The sequence below is a fragment of the Microtus oregoni genome, unplaced genomic scaffold (genome assembly GCF_018167655.1).
Source record: "Microtus oregoni isolate MIOR12 unplaced genomic scaffold, Mior012 000021F_ref0000039, whole genome shotgun sequence".
In the NCBI taxonomy this organism is placed as follows: Eukaryota; Metazoa; Chordata; class Mammalia; order Rodentia; family Cricetidae; genus Microtus; species Microtus oregoni.
In genome coordinates this window covers 8,887,891-8,909,076 of record NW_024543080.1, presented here as the reverse complement: position 1 = coordinate 8,909,076, position 21,186 = coordinate 8,887,891, and the positions used below count along the sequence as shown (strand labels likewise).

At 46.5% G+C, this 21,186-nt stretch overlaps 1 protein-coding gene across 4 annotated transcripts in view; it reads left to right on the top strand.

Moving 5' to 3' along the window:
* The window catches only part of Slc4a4 (solute carrier family 4 member 4), a 331,040-nt gene that overhangs the window by 25,188 nt on the left and 284,666 nt on the right, over positions 1 to 21,186 (top strand). The window lies entirely within an intron of this gene.

Here is a 21,186-nt window from a genome sequence, read left to right as displayed (position 1 = left end):
TTGCTGTGTTCTGTAGTCTTGCGCACACACAGGTGTGTTTCACACGACTCCCGGTGCACGTGGGCATAAGCTGGAAAAGGTGGAGTCCTGTCTCCACCATGCTTAAGATTTCTAAGCATGCCAGTGTTTAAACAAGAGGGTTTAAATTGTGGACTCTTATCTGGGAATAAATACATGCAAGTAGTAGTATTGCTTCAATTTAAATTTGTCTGATGATCTTTTTTATGTAAAGAGCTTGGTGTGCTTCGTGGGTCTTCCTAGAGCCACGTAGCTCTCCCTGGTCTTAGGTCAGGCACCAGTTACTTTGTCTGTTGCGGTTGAGTACACAGACAGAACGAAGCCAGAAGTTTATTTGTATTACCTGTGCCAGGGTTTGTAAGAGTACAGATAAACTCCTGTGTGTCATAACTGTAGTGTGACATCATCAAAGAAGTTGGCCCCCTGTCCTGTGTCTCACTTGCTGCCATACAGACCACAAAGACGCTGTCCATATAGCCTTTGCTTGTGCAGGGTGTCCGCTGCCATAGAATCAGCCTGGGTTTTGTTTTCCTTCTGCAGTGTGAGAGCTCAGGTCTAGTTCCAGATTTACCTAAGTGCCTACCATTTTGAGGTTCCTAGTTCTATTATTTGTATATTTTGTTGGAATTTCTTGATGTCTCCTCCCCGCAACAGCCTGTGTTTCAACTTAGGTTTCTCACTTGAATGGGCGCAAGGTAGTTTTTGATACAGTCACTGTCTTCTTCGAATCCTCGTAATCAGGGCCACAGCTAGGCAGAATGGTGTCTGGGAAAGCATCAGGGAGGATGTCTAGTCTTCTGAGACTGGGAAGATGGGCCAGAGGGTGAATACTGGTGCTCACCCACCATTAGGGGAGTTCAGCGGAAGTGAGTCAGAGAAGCAAGGAGGCAGTGGCACCAGAACTGGGGGCCATACATTTTGATCGAAGACTCATGGGATGTGGAAGTTTGAAGCAGAGGTGGAGACTAGATGAGCAAGCTGCTGGTTGGCTATTTCAGAAGGACAGAGATGCTGCTAATGTCATCGTGCATTGGTCGTGTGCGTGTGTCTGTCTGTCTGTCTGTTGTGTGTGTGTGTGTGTGTGTGTGTGTGTGTGTTTGTAACTGGGAGCCATTTTGGGTGGGACAGGTAGTTTTGGGTTGGGACAGCTATTAGAAAGCCAAGCAGAGTGGTAACAATGAGACAGAAACTTTCCTTGTGTAGGGAAAGGTGCGTTAAGAATGAGAGAGCTAACAATAGAGGAAGCCTTAGAGATCCTGGCAAACATCTGTGCCTGGCTTGCTTCTGTTTTCCTTTCATTTTATATTCTTTATTTTATCTTTTGTTGAGATAAGGCCTCATTATGTAGCCCAGGCTAGGCTTAAATTCACAATTTTCCTGGCTCGGTCTCTGGAGTGCTGTGGTTATAAGTATGGCCACGATGCTGGGCAGAATGGTTTTCGCTGCAGACCAGTGTTTTGCCTCATAAAGTTCTGACCGAGGGTGAGTGCAGTTCTTGACCTCTCGTGAAGCACCAATAAAACAGAAATTGGGTGGCCTCTGCTCGTATTTTTCATTGAGTCTGTACAAACCTCTTTTTCTAGGCTGCTGGATGTGAAGGCATCAGCCCATTTTGTCACCATGTGGGCGTGTCTTACCATTGCTGCCATGTGGGTGTGCCTTACCATTGAGAACTTAGCTTGCACTGTATACTGGTTTCCTGTTATTATTATTTTTTAATCATTATCCTTTTTGCTGTTGTATTTTTTGAGAAGGGTTTTACTACATAGGCTGTCTTGGATGGTGTTCACTACATAGCCCAAGCCATCCTTGAACTTGTGAAAATCCTATGTATTGAGTGCTAAGACCACAGGCATGTGCTATCTTGTACCTGATATATGTACCTGACCCATTTTTAAACTGGTTGTTTCTGTGGCTAGTATTATGACTGTGTGTTGGTAAATATGTTAAGTGGTGAAAAACTCACAAAGAGATCTCCCCATGTGAACTGAATGTTTGTCAAGCCTCCATTAATGTCCTGGAGATCCGATGCAATCCTGGGCCTGGTGGTGTTTGAGCAGGGTGTTTGTGGGGGGGGGGTAATTGGGCCATGAGTGGATCCAGTACTCTTATAAGGAGACACAGGGGAGAGATTCCTTTCTGTTCTGAGGGACACAGCAAGAGCACACTCATCTGCCAACCAGGAAGAAGACGTATCCCAGCATCTGGATTGGCTAGTGCGTGAGCTTGGATCTCCCATCCAGAACTATGAAGAGTCAGTGTTGTTGGTGTGACACCCGTTCCATGGGATCTGCTGAGCTGCGCATCTCTGTACCCTTCTCAATACCTGCTTGCGCTTTTTCTGACAGCGTCCTTGTGAATATTTCCTTGGTGCTTAAGCATGAGTTGTTTTCCTCAGTGATACTCTCGGGTCTCTGGTGAAATTGGGTTTTGGTGAATGGGGACAGGTAGAGAGCTGAGCTTTAGGTACCCCTATCTTTGGCTTAGTTTTTTCTCTTCTAGGAAGTGTAAAAGTGCTTCCAGCTGTGTTCTCTTGACTTTGTTTACACATCCCTGTACACAGCACTTCAGAAAGTATGTCGGTCCGGGATGATGCTGACGAACAGCTGATAGAAAATGATGGTCTTGCGGAGAGGACAGGGACTGAGGGAGAAAGGCCAGGAAGGAAACTTTGGTGATGCTACAGATTTTCTAGACTGTTTGCATTTCCTGATCAGGAAAGTTGGTGAAATGATAGATTCATTTATTTATTTTTCTAAATCTTTCACATCATGCATTGCTCACAAACTGATAATATTTGTGAAGCATGCAGATAAATAGCGTGATTACCTTGTGGCCAGAGGTCAATGACCTGGGCTCTGACTGTGACTGGCCCTGTCTGTTAGCATGCAGGAGTGAGTGATGAGTACCTGGGCACCCGTGACTTGTCCCTCGTGCTGGCTGGAAGTGTCAGCATCCATAGCTCACATGGTAGCAGCTTCATCCAGGGAAATGGATTCCGAGTTGGGAGCTTGGCTTCTGTTTCTGTGTTTGTGTGATTTCCTAATGTTCTTAGGACCTTTTGTTTGCCTTGTGTGACCTCTAACCTGGACTCAGTATGATACCTTCCTTCTTATCTGTTAACACGTGTTGAGAAAATAAACAGATACTATGGAGTTGTGAGTGTCCTCAGGGTTGTGCCTGTACTGCCTGCCACCACAGTGTCATAGACGTCTGGAAGTCACTTAGCGTGTCCGTTTGTCCTCTGTCTCAGTGGCTATATTGGATAACTATACCATCACAGATGGGCTTGTCTTTCTTTCTTTCCCCCCCATGAGTTCATCCGTTTACTTCTGACTGTTTTTTTTGGTTACTAGGAACTTTGCATTCAAAATTGGAGGTACAGGTGGTGATGCTCCCAGAAACACCTCATTGTCATAACACCACCCACTTAAACTAATCTCCTCCCTGTCCTCAGTCTCAGCAGCTTCAGCTCCATGGCTCTGGTACTTGAGGAGGTGATGCTTGATCACAACTTCTCTGGGTCTGATCTCTCATAGATGCCTTGCCTCTGCTTCCTTCCCCAGTTCCTAAGGATAGCAGGTGTCCAGACCCTTGGGTATCTGGCCCATAAGCTCATGAGTTTTAGAGTAATATATAAGTTTTCATCTTGCCTCTCAGATCCTGTCTCCTTGGTCATTCACGTCTGGCCCTGGGACTGGATTTCCTCCTGGATGAAGTGGGGACTGGAAACACTAGACGGTTGTGGGTCTTTGTGAAGATCCTAAGTGAGCCCCTCAAAGGGACCAACAAACTAAAACCCAGTGTGCACATGCTTCCTTTGTTGTGGATGGTTCCTGGCATGTTGAGCCCATTGTTTTTATACACGGTATAAAATGTTCTTTCTCCTCTACCCAGTTTTTCGCTCCTATTTTAGGCAATCACGAGTTTCAGAGAATTAGTTATTGCTGAAGATAAATTCACGAAGACCCAGGGATGCATTCCTCCTTCTTTTTGTGAGTCCATTCCTCTGTTATTTATCTCTAATTGCTTTTATATTCTGATTATAAAAAAAATTGGCGTGTGCGATCATTTTCTAGTTTTTTTCCCCCCAGCCATAAACATTGTACAAGCAGCGTGTGTTTCTCAGGGTAACCACCTTTCAAAAATACCCTGCTGGGTTGTGGCCAGTCCTCAGCCATGTTCCCAGTCAGTCCTCTGAGTATTATCGGTGTGTTGAGAAATCTGGCCCCTGCTGTATCAAGAGGAATGCGCTTGGTGGTTTCTTTGCTTGGTGCCCCTTTGGGTACATAACATTTAGAGGAAGCTTCTCTTGTCCCGTGTTCCTGGCTGCTGCGTTGAGATGAGTCCCTGGAGAAAACATTGGAAAAACTGTCTAGTTACTTCTGTGGAGTTAGCATGGCATGGGTGCTCCGTCTCAGTCTCCTTGCTCCAGTTTAGCAAGGTGACCTGCATGAACTTGGGCCTGTTTCGGACAAGTGAAGGGCTGTCTGCGCGTGCCTTCTGCCAGCTCCGTGCCAAGCACCCACCTCACTCTACTTTTGCGTATCATCTCCTAGCTTCTCTCCTATCCAAAGATTTGAGTTATAATAAACTCATCTTTTTTTTTAACAGGCCCAGAGAGGTAATATTAGAGTTGAGTTATACTCATTTTGCAAATATTCTTTACTAACTATTTCTTTTAAAAAGAAAAAAAAAGAGTTAAGACAAAGATGTTGGTAGGACAAGGGGGATGGTGGTGCCAGAACTGAATAAAGAAATGTCCTTTTAGGTTTGCCAAGACATTACGGTTTCTTTTTCAAGTGACTTGATGCTTATTGAGGCTGAATAACAGGGAATTTCTACTAATGAATGAGATGTCAGCCCTCCCATCAAAATGCTGCAAATCAGTAGTCTAATGAAGCAATAATTGATTTGGCTACTAGCGAAGTAACATTTATATAGCTGTGGGAGTGGGCACTTATTACATAACAGCCTTTCAAAGATCACTCTGAGTAGAAAAGATTGTGCAAGTTTAAACGAAACGCGCAGAGCACTCCCATTTGCCGCCATGAGGGGCCTTCAGATGTGTCTCACTGGGGCTTCCTGGCGCAGTGAATGCAGGCTGGAAGGCAGGAGGCAGAGTCTGCGTCTCCACGGCGACTCCAGGCTCTCGATCCTTGGCAGCTGGGCTGCAGGTTGGAAGCTGTCAGCAGTGTGAAAGTTCAAGCAAGTGGAGATTGGAGGGAAAGTAATCTTAACTGCCTCTGACTATTCTTGGGAAAGGGCGTTTTCCTCTGATATTAACATGAAGAAACAGATTTTCCATTGTCGTGGCTGGTGAAATGGATTCAACTTGGTTATAGTTCACAGTGTGTCCCAACACTCCAGAAAGGCAAAGTCCCAATGCTGAGGAGCCCTCGACGACCCAAGGGAGATTTTCCTCTGGTGTTCAGATGACTCTGTTCACCCAGATGGTGATACTTGAGATAAAAAGAACAGCTAGTGTAAATGGCTACCTTGGGTGGTCTGTGTATATAATTCCTCTTTAGAGCAGCTTTCCCCAGTGGACTGTGGGTAATTTTGTTTTGGAGTGTCTACTAAAGGCAATGCTGGTTGTTATGCAGTACGTTCCATTATTTGGGAGTCTTCTGACCCCATGCATGCGGCTCCCAACCTGCTTTTTGGGATGCTCTCACAATGTACATATTGGTTGTTTGAAACTCAAAGTGTGTTTCTCCCTAGAAAGCAGTGTTGGAGCGGTGCTGATGTCTCTGGTTCCATGTAAACCCACACGAGTCTATTCCATTTCTTCTGTTCCCCAAACAATAGGATTAACACCAAGCTTTTATTGGTGATCCTGGCATCGTTAGGCGCTCATCAGTTAGCAGCTCTGTGATTTTGACAGCTTGCTTCCATCCTTAGGTTTCAGATTTCAGTCCGTAAAACCAAGCCGTAATAGTACTGGCTTCATGGGCTGGTAGTGAGGCTTAAATAATTCATATAAAGTGCTTAGTTTGTTGTTTTTATTATTATTACTCTCGTTTGGCCACACACTGAAGTAAGTAGGATTTCATGAGTTGACTTTGGAGCCTGACCAACACTTGTAATAATATTCCTCCAGGAACAAGCTCAGTGTCCTCTGCTCGGCAAGGAGGGACTTTGGTGTTCCTGAGCACATCCTCCTGGTTCTTGCCAGAGCCATCGTGGACTTGTGTAGCCAGTTCTGACTTTCATAGGTTAAGTTTTCATATGAACTGGCCTTGCTTGGTCTGCAAGGACTCTGGCTGCTTGCCTTGCAGTCTCTGGACTGCTGTGTGCCTGCTCAAGTGCGGAGTGATATTTGCAGTGACTCAGAGGGAATTGCGCGCTGGGTCACAGTTCAGTCTCGTGAGCACCGCTAGGTTTCCTTGTGCTTCAGTGTTGGGTACTGCAAATATTTGCATGCTCTGTTGCATTTTTCCTTGTATTTTTATTTTTATTTATGTATTGTACGTGCACAGTCATGTGCTGGCGTGTAGGGGCCATAACAGGTGTTTGTAGGTAGGAGGAACACCTTAAGGATTCAATTCTCTCTATCTGCCTTTCCATGGGTTTTAGGGATTGAGTTCAAGTAGTCAGGCTTATATAGCAAGTGCCTTTACCCACTGAGCTGTCTTGCTGACTCTGCCATGTAATTTCATTCAGATGAGGGAGATAAAGTATAGGTTCATTGCTAAGAATCATAGTCCTCTTAGACTTTCTTTTCAAAGAATCGTGATTCAAGGTGTGTTTTAAAAATTTTCAATACGCTTATTTATTTACTTATTTTTGTGTCTATGAATATGCACGTTGAGAGGTCCGAGGACAACTTGTAGAATTCTGTTCTCTTCTACCATGTAGGTCCTGGGGCTCAAACTCAGGTCATTGGGCTTGGCTCCAGGTGACTGTACCCACTGAGCCATCTGGGCAGCCTTCTAGACTTTATGCCGCTTGGCATTAGCTGGAACGCATTAGGCATGCCAGTGCCAATCCAGTGTTCATCAACGGAGCCTGGGTAGGAGGAGTGCAAGGAAGGGCCGCAAATGAAGACACTGAGGTCATAATATTCCTTTTCAACGATTATGTCTAAAATTAGGGCTATGGTGTAGATTTTAGAGTTTTTAATTATTAGGGAACAGGTCCATATTTGTAACATGTAAGAGAATTTGTTATGATTTGTCTTCCTGCATTCTTCTGTGATGAATTGGTCATAAAGATTAAGGTGGTTTTAAGAATTTCAAAGTTAGGGCTGGGGAGATGGCTTAGTGGTTCAGTACTTGGCAGTCAATTGCGAGTACTGGAATTTGGATCCCCAGAATCCACCATAGGCAGGGTGGGCTTGGTGGCCTCCTGTAATCCAATCGTTAGGGGGTAGAAATGGGTCCCCAGAGCAAACTTGCTAGACTTATCAGTGAGCTCTGGGTTTGATTGAGATGTTTTTCCTCATTGAGTAAAGTGGACAAGCAATGGAACATGATTCCTGATGATCAGGCCTCCTTATGCATGAACACCAACATATACCATAGCCACACATGCAAACATGAATACACATACATATATTATACATATAAAAGTGGGAATTTTGCAAAATTTCAAACTTGAAATTTTGAAGGAGGAAGAAAGAGCAGTATAACATCCCACCCCTGCCCCTGGCTATCTCTGTGAATCCACCCCTGCCCTTGGCTATCTCTGCACCCACCCCTGCCCCTGGCTATCTCTGTGAACCCACCCCTGCCCCTGGCTATCTCCGTACATCCCACCCCTGCCCCTGGCTATCTCTGTACATCCCACCCCTGCCCCTGGCTATCTCTGTACATCCCACCCCTGCCCCTGGCTATCTCTGTACATCCCACCCCTGCCCCTGGCTATCTCTGTGCACCCACCCCTGCCCCTGGCTATCTCTGTGCACCCACCCCTGCCCCTGGCTATCTCCGTACATCCCACCCCTGCCCCTGGCTATCTCTGTACATCCCACCCCTGCCCCTGGCTATCTCTGTACATCCCACCCCTGCCCCTGGCTATCTCTGTGAACCCACCCCTGCCCCTGGCTATCTCTATGAACCCACCCCTGCCCCTGGCTATCTCTGTACATCCCACCCCTGCCCCTGGCTATCTCTGTACATCCCACCCCTGCCCCTGGCTATCTCTGTGCACCCACCCCTGCCCCTGGCTATCTCCGTACATCCCACCCCTGCCCCTGGCTATCTCTGTGAACCCACCCCTGCCCCTGGCTATCTCTGTGAACCCACCCCTGCCCCTGGCTATCTCTGTGAACCCACCCCTGCCCCTGGCTATCTCCGTGCACCCACCCCTGCCCCTGGCTATCTCCGTACATCCCACCCCTGCCCCTGGCTATCTCTGTACATCCCACCCCTGGCCCTGGCTATCTCTGTGAACCCACCCCTGCCCCTGGCTATCTCTGTGAACCCACCCCTGCCCCTGGCTATCTCTGTACATCCCACCCCTGCCCCTGGCTATCTCTGTGCACCCACCCCTGCCCCTGGCTATCTCCGTGCACCCACCCCTGCCCCTGGCTATCTCCGTACATCCCACCCCTGCCCCTGGCTATCTCCGTACATCCCACCCCTGCCCCTGGCTATCTCTGTGAACCCACCCCTGCCCCTGGCTATCTCTGTGAACCCACCCCTGCCCCTGGCTATCTCTGTACATCCCACCCCTGCCCCTGGCTATCTCTGTGAACCCACCCCTGCCCCTGGCTATCTCTGTGCACCCACCCCTGCCCCTGGCTATCTCTGTGAACCCACCCCTGCCCCTGGCTATCTCTGTGAACCCACCCCTGCCCCTGGCTATCTCTGTGCACCCACCCCTGCCCCTGGCTATCTCTGTGCACCCACCCCTGCCCCTGGCTATCTCTGTGCACCCACCCCTGCCCCTGGCTATCTCTGTGCACCCACCCCTGCCCCTGGCTATCTCTGTGCACCCACCCCTGGCCTTAGCTATACCCACAGTTTACTCCTCAGCTTCTACTCATGGCTAGTTTGGTCTCACTCCCTTACTTCCCATACAGTTTTCTTCCTGGGATATTTCAAGGCAAGTCCTAGTTTGCAATATTTCTAAAAAAATAAGAACATTAAGTCAGGCATGGTTCTCTCTCTCTCTCTCTCTCTCTCTCTCTCTCTCTCTCTGTCTCTCTGTCTCTCTGTCTCTCTCTCTCTGACCAGAGCTTCAGATTCAGTGAGAGACCTTGCACAGAGAGAAAAGGGAGCTGTGGAGGAAGACACCCAAGATCCTTCCCCAGCCCAGCCCCATCCTCCTCACGTGTATGCATGGGTATGCTAGTGCACGGGTATGTGTGTATTCACACCATCACACACATGCACATCTATTACACACTCTCATAAAATGGGGAAAAACAGTGGAGAAACTTCCAGTGCAGCTCTCACACATACACCAACGGCTCCCACAGCTCCTTAGTAACAGCCGACATCCAACTAACAGTTAAACTTTCTCAGCTGTCTCCAACTTTTTATAAAGAAGTTGATTTGTGCAAATTAGGACCTCAGCCCACACTTTGTGTTTGGCAGCTGTGTCTCCCAGGTTTCCTTTATTTCCTGGCAGTGCTGGAGTGTTAGTTTTTGGTGGGAGAAGTCTCTCCTACAACACGGGTCACTCTTCTATCCACTAGAGTCAAACAAATCTTTGTTCTGTTGGTATACAGGGAGGCCAGTCCTGGGAACCCCCACTTTCAATCCTGCCAGGTTTAACAATGGAATCTGTAATTTCCATATGCCCTCTTCTCTCTTAATATGTAGAAAATTAGAAATCTAGAAAACTCACTATGGAAATCAAGTTGAAAGTACGGATATTTTGAGGTATGGATTTCAGCCACAGGAAGCAATGCAAACAGACCAATTTCACTATTTCTGTGATGTCTGTGTGCTACTTGTTAGCATTGGCTTCTTCAGATACTGTTACATTGCTGGAGTCAATTCAGGTAGGTGAGGGTTTGGGAGTACCTCCCTGAGTCTCGTGCTACAGAGACAATGAGGCAGACAGTGGCAATAATGCTGTTAAATACAGGTTGGTACAGCTTCCCATTTACATTAGGCTGGGCTGAAGTTGAGGTAAAGATGCTGAATTCTGGGCTAAAGTTCTTTTTCTTCTTCAAGTTCTTCTTCTTCAAGTTCTTCTTCTTCTTCTTCTTCTTCAACTTCTTCTTCTTCTTCTTCTTCTTCTTCTTCTTCTTCTTCTTCTTTCTCCTCCTCCTCCTCTTCCTCCTCCTCCCTCTCCTCCCCCCCTCATCTTCCTCTCCTCCTCCCCCCTCCTCCTCTTCTTCTTCTCTCTTTTTTAAAACTGAAAACAGATTCTTCTCTCATCCCGACAACAATTTCCCCTCCCTCCACTCCTCCCAGCTCCCCTCTTCTCCAGGTCTATTTCCCCCCAGAAAAGAGTAGGCAGGCCTTCAAGAGACAACAACCAGACAGGATACAATAAGACAAGGCAAAAACCCTCCTATCGAGGCTGGACAAGGCAACCCAGTGAGTGGGAACAGGCAAAAGAGTCAGAGACACACCTGCTCCCACTGTTAGGAATCCCAGAAAAACACCAAGCTAACAGCCAGGGGCTGAAGTTCTCTAAGATGTCAGTGACCTCTTGGGTTGCTGAGAGTGGTGTGGCCTGGCTTCTGGCCTGGTGTGGAAGGAGGCTGACTCACACATTGGCTTGTAATCTCTAGGCTAAAAGGCCGAGTTCCCTGGAAGGTCTAAGTAGGTCCAAGCAGCCCCTTAGAGGAAATGTTGGTGCAGTGGCAGGACTGGAATGAGTAAAGGAAGCTGTCAGCTTGGGGACATCACTGTTGAGACCTGCACTGGCCTTCTGCTTATTCAGGGAGGTTTCCAAATTTCTCCATCTTTACCAGCATTTTTTGTTTGTTTTCTTGAGGATTGTCATTTTGACTGGAGTGAGGTGGGATGCCAGGATAATTTTGATTTTGGTTTCCTTAATGGCTAGTGATACTGAAATTTTTTTATGTATTTTTAACTCATTTGTACTTCATTTGAAAATGTCTGTTTAGTTCATTTGCTTATTTGTAGACTGAATTGTTTGTTCTTTTGGTGTTTAGTTTTTTGAATTCTTTATATATGCTGGATATAAATTTCTTGTGCAAAGGTTTTTTATCTCATCTACTCTCTTTTTCTCTCTATATATTTCAGTGGTGAGAAGCTTCTTAGAGTCTTTTCATTTGTGTTTTGTAGTCTAAGATGACTTCAAATTCAAGATCTTGTTCTTTTAGCGTCTCAGAGGGGTGCTGGGTTAGTGGTCATGTGTCCCTTCATGAGGTCCAGAAGATTTAAATTTAATACAATCTCATTTGTCAGTACTTGTTCTTATCTCCTGAGCCAACCACTATAAAATCAATACAGAGATTCATTAAAAATAAAAATTGTGCTATTTCCTGATATAGCTCTATCCCTTCTGGGTGTGTGCCCCTCAGCATCAAAACCAGCATACTGCCGAGATACCTATGTGGCCGTATTTCCTGCTGTGCTTTTCAAAATGGCCCAGTTACAGATACAGCCCAGGTGCTTATCAGCAGAAGAATGGATAAAGAAAATGTGGCTTCTGTACACGGTGAAGCTGTATTCATCCATACCAAGAATAAAGCCATGTTTCTTATAGCAACATTGATGGAGCTGGGGATCTTGTGAAGTGAGGGCCCAGCAGGTTCACAAAGACAAGAACTTCCCACTTCTGTGCATATGAGAACTAGGGGCTGGAATGGATGCGCAAGCCATGGCTGGGAAAAGAGAAAGGGAGGAGGGGATAGACAATGCCTAAGAAGAGATGAATGTGCTCAAATGACATCACATGCATGTATGAAATGCTGCAGTGCAGCTTTGGATAAAGATACACTGAAGAGCACATAAAATAATGGGGGTTTTGCTGAAGGAGGCTGCTTGTTTGTCCCGGCTGCCCAGAACCGAAATAATCACACAGAAACTATATTAATTAAATCATGCTTGTCCCATTAGCTCTAGCTTTTTATTGGCAAACTCTTACATATTAATTTAACCCATTTTTATTAATCTGTGTATCGCCACGTGGCTGTGGCTTGTCAGGTAAAGTTCCATCTGGCTCTGGTGGGGCTACATGCTTCCCTCTAGACTCCTTCTTTCTCCCAGCATTCAGTTTGGATTTCCCCGCCTACCTAGCTTCTGCCCGGCCATAGGTCCAAAGCAGTTTCTTTATTAACCAATGGTATATTCACAGCATACATAGGGGAATTCCACATTAGGGTTTTTGAAAAATGAAGTGGATTTCTAGAAAGATGGACTTAGTCAAGTTTACTTTGTACAGGTCTTGACATAGAACTTGGCAAGTCGTATTTAAAATGTGATTGAATCAGTAGATAATGAGACAATGTCTGGTGAGGACATACTGCTTTTACTCTGATGAATGGACACAGTATTAAACCAGGTCCTAAGGACTTATGGCTCTACCCATAAATGACTGAATCTCTCAACTCTCATCAGAGAAGCATGTATTTGCAGAATATGGTGAATTACACAGAGACACACGACTGGCAAGGTGCAGAGAATAAGAGACTGAGGAGGGTTCAGCCCTAAATAGAACATACATGCTGTGCCCCCCCCCCCCGCCCCAAAGCCTCAGGGATTGTTTTGGAAGACAGGCTCGGATGAAGCAGTGTCCTCTGGACATAGCGGGGCAGCTGCGCATATGACCTCACAGTAAAGTGACAGCATGCCCAAAACCTGTATCGGCCTAAGCCAGACCATATCCCAGCATGGAGAGGAGATGTGGGCATGAAATTTTACCCTTAGCCAAGGAGCTACTGGCAATTATCAGATGCAGGGAGAAAGAGGGTCAGATTTTTTTTTCTGTTTTCTTTTCCTAAGAGCGTTGTTCCTGATTAGTTAACCATACTCCAGGAGGAAGGCTACACCCACATCCAAGAGTGTTTGGTCAGCCCATATTGGCCTTGGTAGAATAGAAAAAGACACACTGTGGGGTGGTAGGGAAGAGGATGGATTTGGGAAAAGTTGGGGCGATGGGGATGAATATCATCACAGCAGGTAGGAAGTTGTCAAAGATCTAATTGAAAATAAGGTATTGAGGTGAGGTAATCCTATCAGAAATGATCAAGTGGCCTGCCGTATCCTATTACAAAATGGTAGAAAACAGTGAAGAGCCGAGAGGTACTCACTCATCCTGATTTCTACCCCTATTGTTCCCATCTTATAGGTAAACCTAATCTTGATAAATTTTACATGCCTTGGTCAATACTATGCTGGGGGAGAGGGAATAAGAACTGATGATAGAATCTGTGTGTGTGAAAACAGCACAATGAAACCCATGATTTGATATGCTAACTAAGATGTTTAATATTAAACTATTTAAAATAATGAACAGCTTGAGTGTCCTTAATATCTGCCCCTGTATTGGTACCGGTACTGAAATCCTTCAGTGAGAATCTTCAACAATATATATAAAAGGCAGTCAGACAAGCTGTGACCATGTCCAGATTGAAATACTGCGTGCATGATGCTTCACACACTGCCTGCAACTTACTACGACCTTAACCAAATGCCAGCAGCCTCATCCTTGCCAGCTGGGTGGTAGTTCAGGATGTGAATTGTCTGGCTGCCATATTGGTGAGAGAGGGGGAGGGGAAGCACTTTTTTTCTGACATCATTTCTCAGTGTCAGAGGTGACCAGGGCAGAGGCTATACCAGATCAGGTGCCTTGTGGCTGACTCCCAGGATTGTGTTCTGAAAAAAAAAAAAATTCGAGCTTTTGAGTCCCTACCTGTCTGCCATCTTGAATCTAATCTTAGATTAATATACATTAATCCAAAGTAAATGTATGTAGAATCATGGACTAATATAGATGTCATTTGTGGCATTTACTTATGGGTGCTGTCTGTGGACTGACTACTGTAGATAATCTGTCACTGACCAAGTTGACATGTCTGGAGTTTAAGATTTTATGAATGAAGTGTACAACATGTAGCCTTTGGGGCTTAGCGTAACTCCCTAGAGATACACCATGTGACTCAGTTGCTGGTCTGTGTTTACTGCTAAGCCATATCCTGTGATGTGCATGGTCTGTATAGCCTTTTAACCGCTCACCTACAGAAAGGCCAGTTCTAGTTTGTTAGCTGTCATGAGTAAAGCTGCCATGAATATTTATGTACCAGTCTTTAGGTGAACAAACGTTTTCATTTCTCCGCGATGAGTGTCTAAGAGCACAAAGGAACTTTTAAGGCAGTTCATCGGTCTAGAACTATGTGCAGTGTGATCCTGCTCTGGGATGCTTACTCTTTTTTCAGTCTGAAATCTGATTTTTCATGGGGCCGCATTTCCCTAGCCCTCAGCCTGTGTCAGGGACCAAGCTGATTAGTGAACTTCTGAATTGAGAGGGAGGTTTACTGTGTTTTGTGGCTTGAGGATCTGTGGGAGACAAGGCTATCCTCACTTGTGCATGTCTTGTTTTGCTGTGTTGATTTCTCTTTCCCTCCCTTGCTCTTCTTCTAATACATCTGTCCGGAGCTCTGACACTGTGCATAGTTAAGCCAGTGACCACGGTGCTCTCTCTCACTTCCTGTGGGGCTGCTAGGCCCGCAGGGACCTCTGTGAACTTTTGAAGGGGATGGTTTCCACTTTCCCTCTTCCTCCTCTTGCAGTCGGCTGTAGTGAACACATGTTACCAAAAGATGGCAGTGCACTTTGCTGTGCTGAGATGTCTCTCCTCTCTTGTCACCTGTGACTCCGACAGTGAGATATGTTCTATTTAGGTACATGTTGCAAATGCGGGCACCACAGTTTGCAAAGCAACAAAAGCACCAATAACCCCCCCCCCCAAAAGAAACCCTCCAAAGAAAATGTCATCTTTGCAGAAAGTAAGAATGACTTTCTCCCTCTTAAAAGTGACGTGAATAGGGAACGACTTGGGAATGCATTTGGCAGTGGACTGTTCTGGATGCTAGGTTGATTGTTGTGCTTTGTGTAGTTCCTGAGTAGAAAACTGTGATGTGAGGCATTCCACCCCTCATCTGACTGAAGACCAGCCAAAGGGCAGGGATAACCTAATTTTGAGCTTGGGGACTTGCGATGCCTTTTAGTCCATAAGTAAAACTCCCCAGCAACATAGTTCTCCCAACAGCAATGGATCATATAAAAGTCTTCATTTTCGGTACGCTTCCACTCCCTACACATGTCTGTGCCTAGGGCATGTGTGCACAGCACTGTTTAACATTCTTTGTGTGCAGGAAAGCTTTTATAGAAGGAGAGGTGATGGGGTTCATTGGATGCCATAAACAGACCAGGCTGGCAAGAATGAAATAGAATGAGTTTAAATACAAGGTTAACTAATAAAATTGAAGCTGTGCGCACAAACTGAGCCAGTGATGTCAAGCTCTAGTTTGGACATGTTGTCCACTGGAGTCATCCTGCTCCCTGGTGCCTTCTCTGGAAGCAGTCATCTCTGACCACCCTGGCTGAGGCTATGGAGGATACAGACTGGTTTGGACTCTGACTACAAGCTCCAGCATGCCCCCTCTACACAGTGTGGATTAGCGTGCTGAACTTACAGCGTTCCATGCACTAGACGCCACGGTCCGAGAACACAGCCAGAGTTGCCATCCTGTGGTGACAAGGAAGCAGGTGGCTGAAACTAACACAGCAGCCCTTTTTGCTGGTGTGCACCCCTTGGCAAAAACTCCAGGCTAAGAGAGAGCTGTGCTGCATGAAGTTCTAACTCTGAAACCAGATGCTGTTACCATAGAGACAAGTGAACTGCTACAGGAGTGGGAGGCGGCAGAGAAGGATGGTAGAGGGAGGCAGGAGGGCAAGTGAGGCGAATCTAAAGGCTAGCCTACCCGAGGACCTTCAACCTTTAGCAGCCCTGTGACCAGCAGGCTGGTGCTCTTGAAACTTGGGTGCTGGCGGCCTGCCACTTGCTGACTGGCTGAGTGGCAGCTGCTTGCGCTGTGAGTACTAGCTGGTCAGCACGTTGGCAGTTGGCGCAGGCTCAGGGGGGTGGGATCTCAGAGGGCTGGAATGTGGATGGGTGCTCCAGTGGCTGACACTTTTGCACAAATGTTTCTCGTGCCGGACGTAAGTCACCCTCACAGGCCTGCTCAGTGATTAGGACTGGCTGGTGAGAGCCTGCCCGTCTGGCAGACAATTTGATGTGTGTTCTAGTTAAATCATTTTGCTATCCCAGAATAACGGAGAATGAGACCCCCCTCCGCCCCCCGTGGGTCTGGACTTGTATAGAAGGGGTGTAACTTCTCCAGTCAGAGCCCAGGTTGAAGGAAGGCAGTACTGACCCGAAGTGGATTTTACACTGGCTGCTGCCACTCTTAACCCCCTGATACTGGTGAGACGCGTCCAAGTCAGGTCTGAATTCTGCCACATTCTAGAGACGTGAGCCGTGCTGAAGCTGCGTGGAAGCACACTTCCTGCTCGTTTTCAGCAAACATGCAGGGCATGCGCAGAGGATGTTTTGAGGATGGATTTGGGGGCCTGATTAGGGACTAGATGAGTTAATTTCTTCCAACTGATTTATAGAGGGGAAATGGTTGGGTCAGCCACTTTACATGGTATCTCTGTCTTACTAATAATAGCCAGCAACTGCTAAGAGGACATACGGCTGAGGAACTGATACTTGTCATGTAAAGATGGGAAGTGGGGGATCTTCCTGGTCTGTGTAGAAGGCCACGTTCACTAGGATGACCTTGCTCTTAGGGCAGGGTAAAGGCTACCACATTTTCTGTTTTCGCTTTGTTTTACTAGCCCCTTTTCCGCGGAGAAGAGGTCTGTTTTCAGGCTCTCTGCATGATCCATCAGGAAGGACGAAGTTCTGATGACTTGCTATGTATAGTCTTGAAGGGAATGCGAGCTATGCATCAAAGAGCCAAGGAATGCACCGATCATGACCCCCACTCCCTACTCAGACAGTGGGGCTGGGCAGTTGTCTCAGCTTGGTCAGAGGGCTTGTGCACTGACTTTTCTTCCTTTCCAGTCATCTCTGGCTTTCTTGCTTTTTTTTTTTTTTTTTTTTGCTTGTGGCATGCAGTTTTAGAAAAGGCTTAAATTTTGAGGTTAAATGCTTTCTTTAGAAAACGTATCAGGAGATAACAAAATATTAAAATATTTTATGGCCTGCCCGATGGGTGAGAGGGTGCCAAGCGAAGTCTGCATTTAGTTGTGTTGAATCCAGCATGCTGAGTGGCCTGGGGTCCGTTCTGAGAAGAGACGTGGGACAGGCTGTTCCGTTTGCCAAAGGGAACGGTGCAGAGTTAGGGTACGTGCTGTAAGGTAGCTCTCTGGGATCTCGCTGTGTTTCTGAGGAGTTGGAAGAAAATATCCTCACGAAGCTATCATCCTTATCTGTGTGTACACATGCTAGGTAACTGATGGCTCCTTGCACTTTGGACAGCACCTGACCTCCAAGGCAAGTCTCTGAGACGCTAGGTGTGATTGTGTATCCCTGGCACTTCCAAGTGTGCGGGCAGGCTGCACAGTAGATATTAACTCCCTCCTCACCGGAGGGAGGCAGGAAGGAGAAAAGGGGGTAGGCGGGCACCCTCTCTGTTCCTGTCTCGCCCAACACTAACCGTGGCCCATTTCAAGCGCCTCTGGTATTGGCAGTTGCATCTTCCATATTGCTAAATCCAGCTTTTGTGTCCCCATACGTCTTTCTCACCTTTTTTGGGGGTGGGTTCTCTGCTCTCTCTGACTTCTCTGCAATCACTTACACCTGTTTACCCTTGCATCCCTGCCTGACTTGGGGCTGTCGGTGTGTTTTAGCAGGTGGTCTCAAGTCCTCTCCCTTGTACCTATTCTTCCTCCCTGCATGAGTGCACCTGGTAATAACTTCAGCCCCAGCTTGATGTGTGTGTGTGTGTGTATGTGTGTGTATGTGTGTGTCTGTGTGTGTATGTGTATGTGTGTGTATGTGTGTGTGTATGTGTGTGTGTGTCTGTGTGTGTCTATGTGTGTGTCTGTGTGTGTCTGTGTGTGTGTCTGTGTGTATTTGTGTGTGTATGTGTGTGCATATGTGTGTATGTGTGCGTGTGTGTATATGTGTGTGTGCGTGTGTGTATGTGTGTGTATGTGTGTGTGCGTGTGTGTATGTGTGTGTGTCTGTGTGTGTGTATATGTGTGTGTCTGTGTGTGTGTCTGTGTGTGTGTCTGTGTGTGTATGTGTGTGTGTCTGTGTGTGTCTGTGTGTATTTGTGTGTGTATGTGTGTGCATATGTGTGTATGTGTGCGTGTGTGTGTATGTGTGTGTGTGCGTGTGTGTGTATGTGTGTGTATGTGTGTGTATGTGTGTGTGTATGTGTGTGTGTGTATGTGTGTGTATGTGTGTGTGTCTGTGTGTGTCTGTGTGTATGTGTGTGTGTCTGTGTGTGTCTGTGTGTGTCTGTGTGTGTATGTGTGTGTGTATGTGTGTGTGTATGTGTGTGTATATGTGTGTGTGTGTCTGTGTGTGTCTGTGTGTGTGTCTGTGTGTGTATGTGTGTGTGTATGTGTGTGTGTATGTGTGTGTGTCTGTGTGTGTGTCTGTGTGTATGTGTGTGCATATGTGTGTATGTGTGCGTGTGTGTGTATGTGTGTGTGTGCGTGTGTGTGTATGTGTGTATGTGTGTGTGAGTGTGTGTATGTGTGTGTGTGCATGTGTATGTGTGTGTGAGTGTGTGTATGTTTGTGTGTATGTGTGTGTGTGTGCATGTGTGTGTGTGTGTGAGTGTGTGTATGTGTGTGTGCATGTGTATGTGTGTGTGTGTGAATGTGTGTATGTGTGTGTGTGCATGTGTATGTGTGTGTGTGAGTGTGTATATGTGTGTGTGTGCATGTGTATGTGTGTGTGTGTGAATGTGTGTATGTGTGTGTGTGTGTGTGTGTGTGTGTTTGTCATAGTTTTGCAGCTGTTGCAAGTCCCTAGTCCCTGACTCAGGCAGCTGTGGTCGTACTAGCAACTTTTTACACACAGGATGCGCATCTTCACCTTAAAGTGTACAAAACCGACCTCTCCATGCCTTCTCAACGGCTTGTTTTTCACACAGCTCCCATGGTGCGGGAGGTAGCTTGCAAATTTCTCTCGTTCCCTCACCATCTGTTTTCCACACCACAGGTAGCCGGATCCTTTAAGAAAGGAAAACAATGCTGACTTCAGTGCTGAGTCCTTCTGGCTTCCATGACCTGATTCTCCCTATGTCATCAGTACAGTTGCTTCCTTTGCTGTCTAGACCTTACAGCTGTTCTTGTGGGTGCTAAACATCCCTACTGAGGGCCCGTCACTTGCTTTTCCCTTTGCTGGGCTCAGCACCACACTAGATAGCCCCCTGTGCCTTTTCCTGTCCTCAAAGCCCCCAGGGCTGCTCTCCGATGCTATCTTGCTTGTTCATGGTTAGTTTTTTTCCTGGAACTTTCTTGTTGTATTTGTAGATTTGTCCCCCTCCCGCCGAAGAATAGCAGGAATATAGCAAGCAGTAATTAAATATTTGCTGAACCCACGCATAAGGCTGTATCATTTAATCTTCCTGAGAACCTAAGGCTCAGTGAGATTGGCAAATGGCTTGGCGTCTTAGTCTTTAAGGTTTTTCATTCCCACTATAATCCTGCGGACTGACCCATATCTTGTTTTATACATTTAGTTTGAGTGCAGAAAAGGAGAGTATTTTGACCTGTGTCAGGAGGCACCATCATGTATGAGGCTCATATCCCCCAAAGAAGACTCTTGAAGGGTCCGAAAGTCGTATGTTTCTTCCCATCCAAGTACTAGCCAGGCCCAGCCCTGCCTCTGAGATCAGACAAGATGGGGTGCAGTCAGGGGGGCGTGACTGAAGACTAACACTGGGTTTCTTAGTGACATTGTTCCCCAGGGCTGGTAAAGGGGAAAACGAGGAAAGAAAAAAAAACCTTTATTTCATTGTAGAATGTTATTATTTGTGTATATGTGTTCTCTCTGTCTGTCTGTCTGTCTGTCCGTCCCTCTCTCTCTGTATGCCACAGCACGTGTGTGGGGTCAGTTTCCTTTTACCCTGTGGGCTCTAGGGATCAAACTCAGGTCATCAGGCTTGGAGGCAAGTGCCTTTACCTGCTGAGATCCCTCACTGGCCTAGGAGACCACACTTAGAAAACAGTGTGTGCTAAGTCTGATGCCAAATGCTCTGAAGTTTGCCACCTCATTCGAATCTCAAAGCAATCAATGCAGAATTGATTGTAGTATTGTGATGAATCATTGTGAAATTGATTTGATCACTCTAATTTTATACAAGAAAAAAAAAAGACCCTGTGGCTCAAAAGAGTGAAGTATTTTGCTCCAGGTGGCATAACTACTAAGCGGTCGAGTTAGATGTTTGTGTTTTGCTTCTGACCTTTTATGTAAAGGCGATGGCTTGGTGAGGGAGATGTATTCCTAAGCTAGGAAGGGAAAAACGGAGTTCTGTGCACGTCTGCCTAGACTAGAGCAAACATGAGAAGCACCAGGATAAGTTATACAGACGGTGTGGAAAACAGACTCGACCATATCCAGTGCTTGAGCACACAGCCGGGTGGCTGGAGTACGGGCGAGCATGTGGTTCTCTGGCAAGGCTCATGTATGAGATGACATAGAGCAGCTGTCCCCAGAGAAAGTTCTTTGTTACAAGACCCGTACTTCACAGGCAGCATCTGAGCAGCTCAGGATTTCTCTCTGCTCCCACTATAAATAGAGCTCATGGAATTCTGTATACGAAAGTTAATGCAATGAGAAGGAGCCTCAGAGGAAGGCGATAAAGCTTCACTCATTCTGTAAACTAGAAACATGTTTGGCACTGGGAGACTGAAAAAAAAAAACCCACCACGCTGTCGTTCCTTGGATAGATTCTGAGGTCTTATTTAGCATATGAAATTGCAGAGTAGGTCCTATTATGTAAGGAGACAGGAGGACAGCATAGCGTGGTTACAAAATGAAGACCTCCGTGCCCTTCCGAGGAGAGTTAACAGTGCATCTAGCATGCAGAGAGACGCGTGAGAAGAGCGTGGAAACGAGGGGACGGGGTGGCATGTCTGTGTGCCTATTGCTGAAGCCCTGGTGCCGGATAATCCTTAGATGTCAGATTTCCGTGAGGCCAACATGTGACTCAACGCTTGCCACTCAACACGGAGTACTGGGCTGGTATTAGGAGGCTGGTTG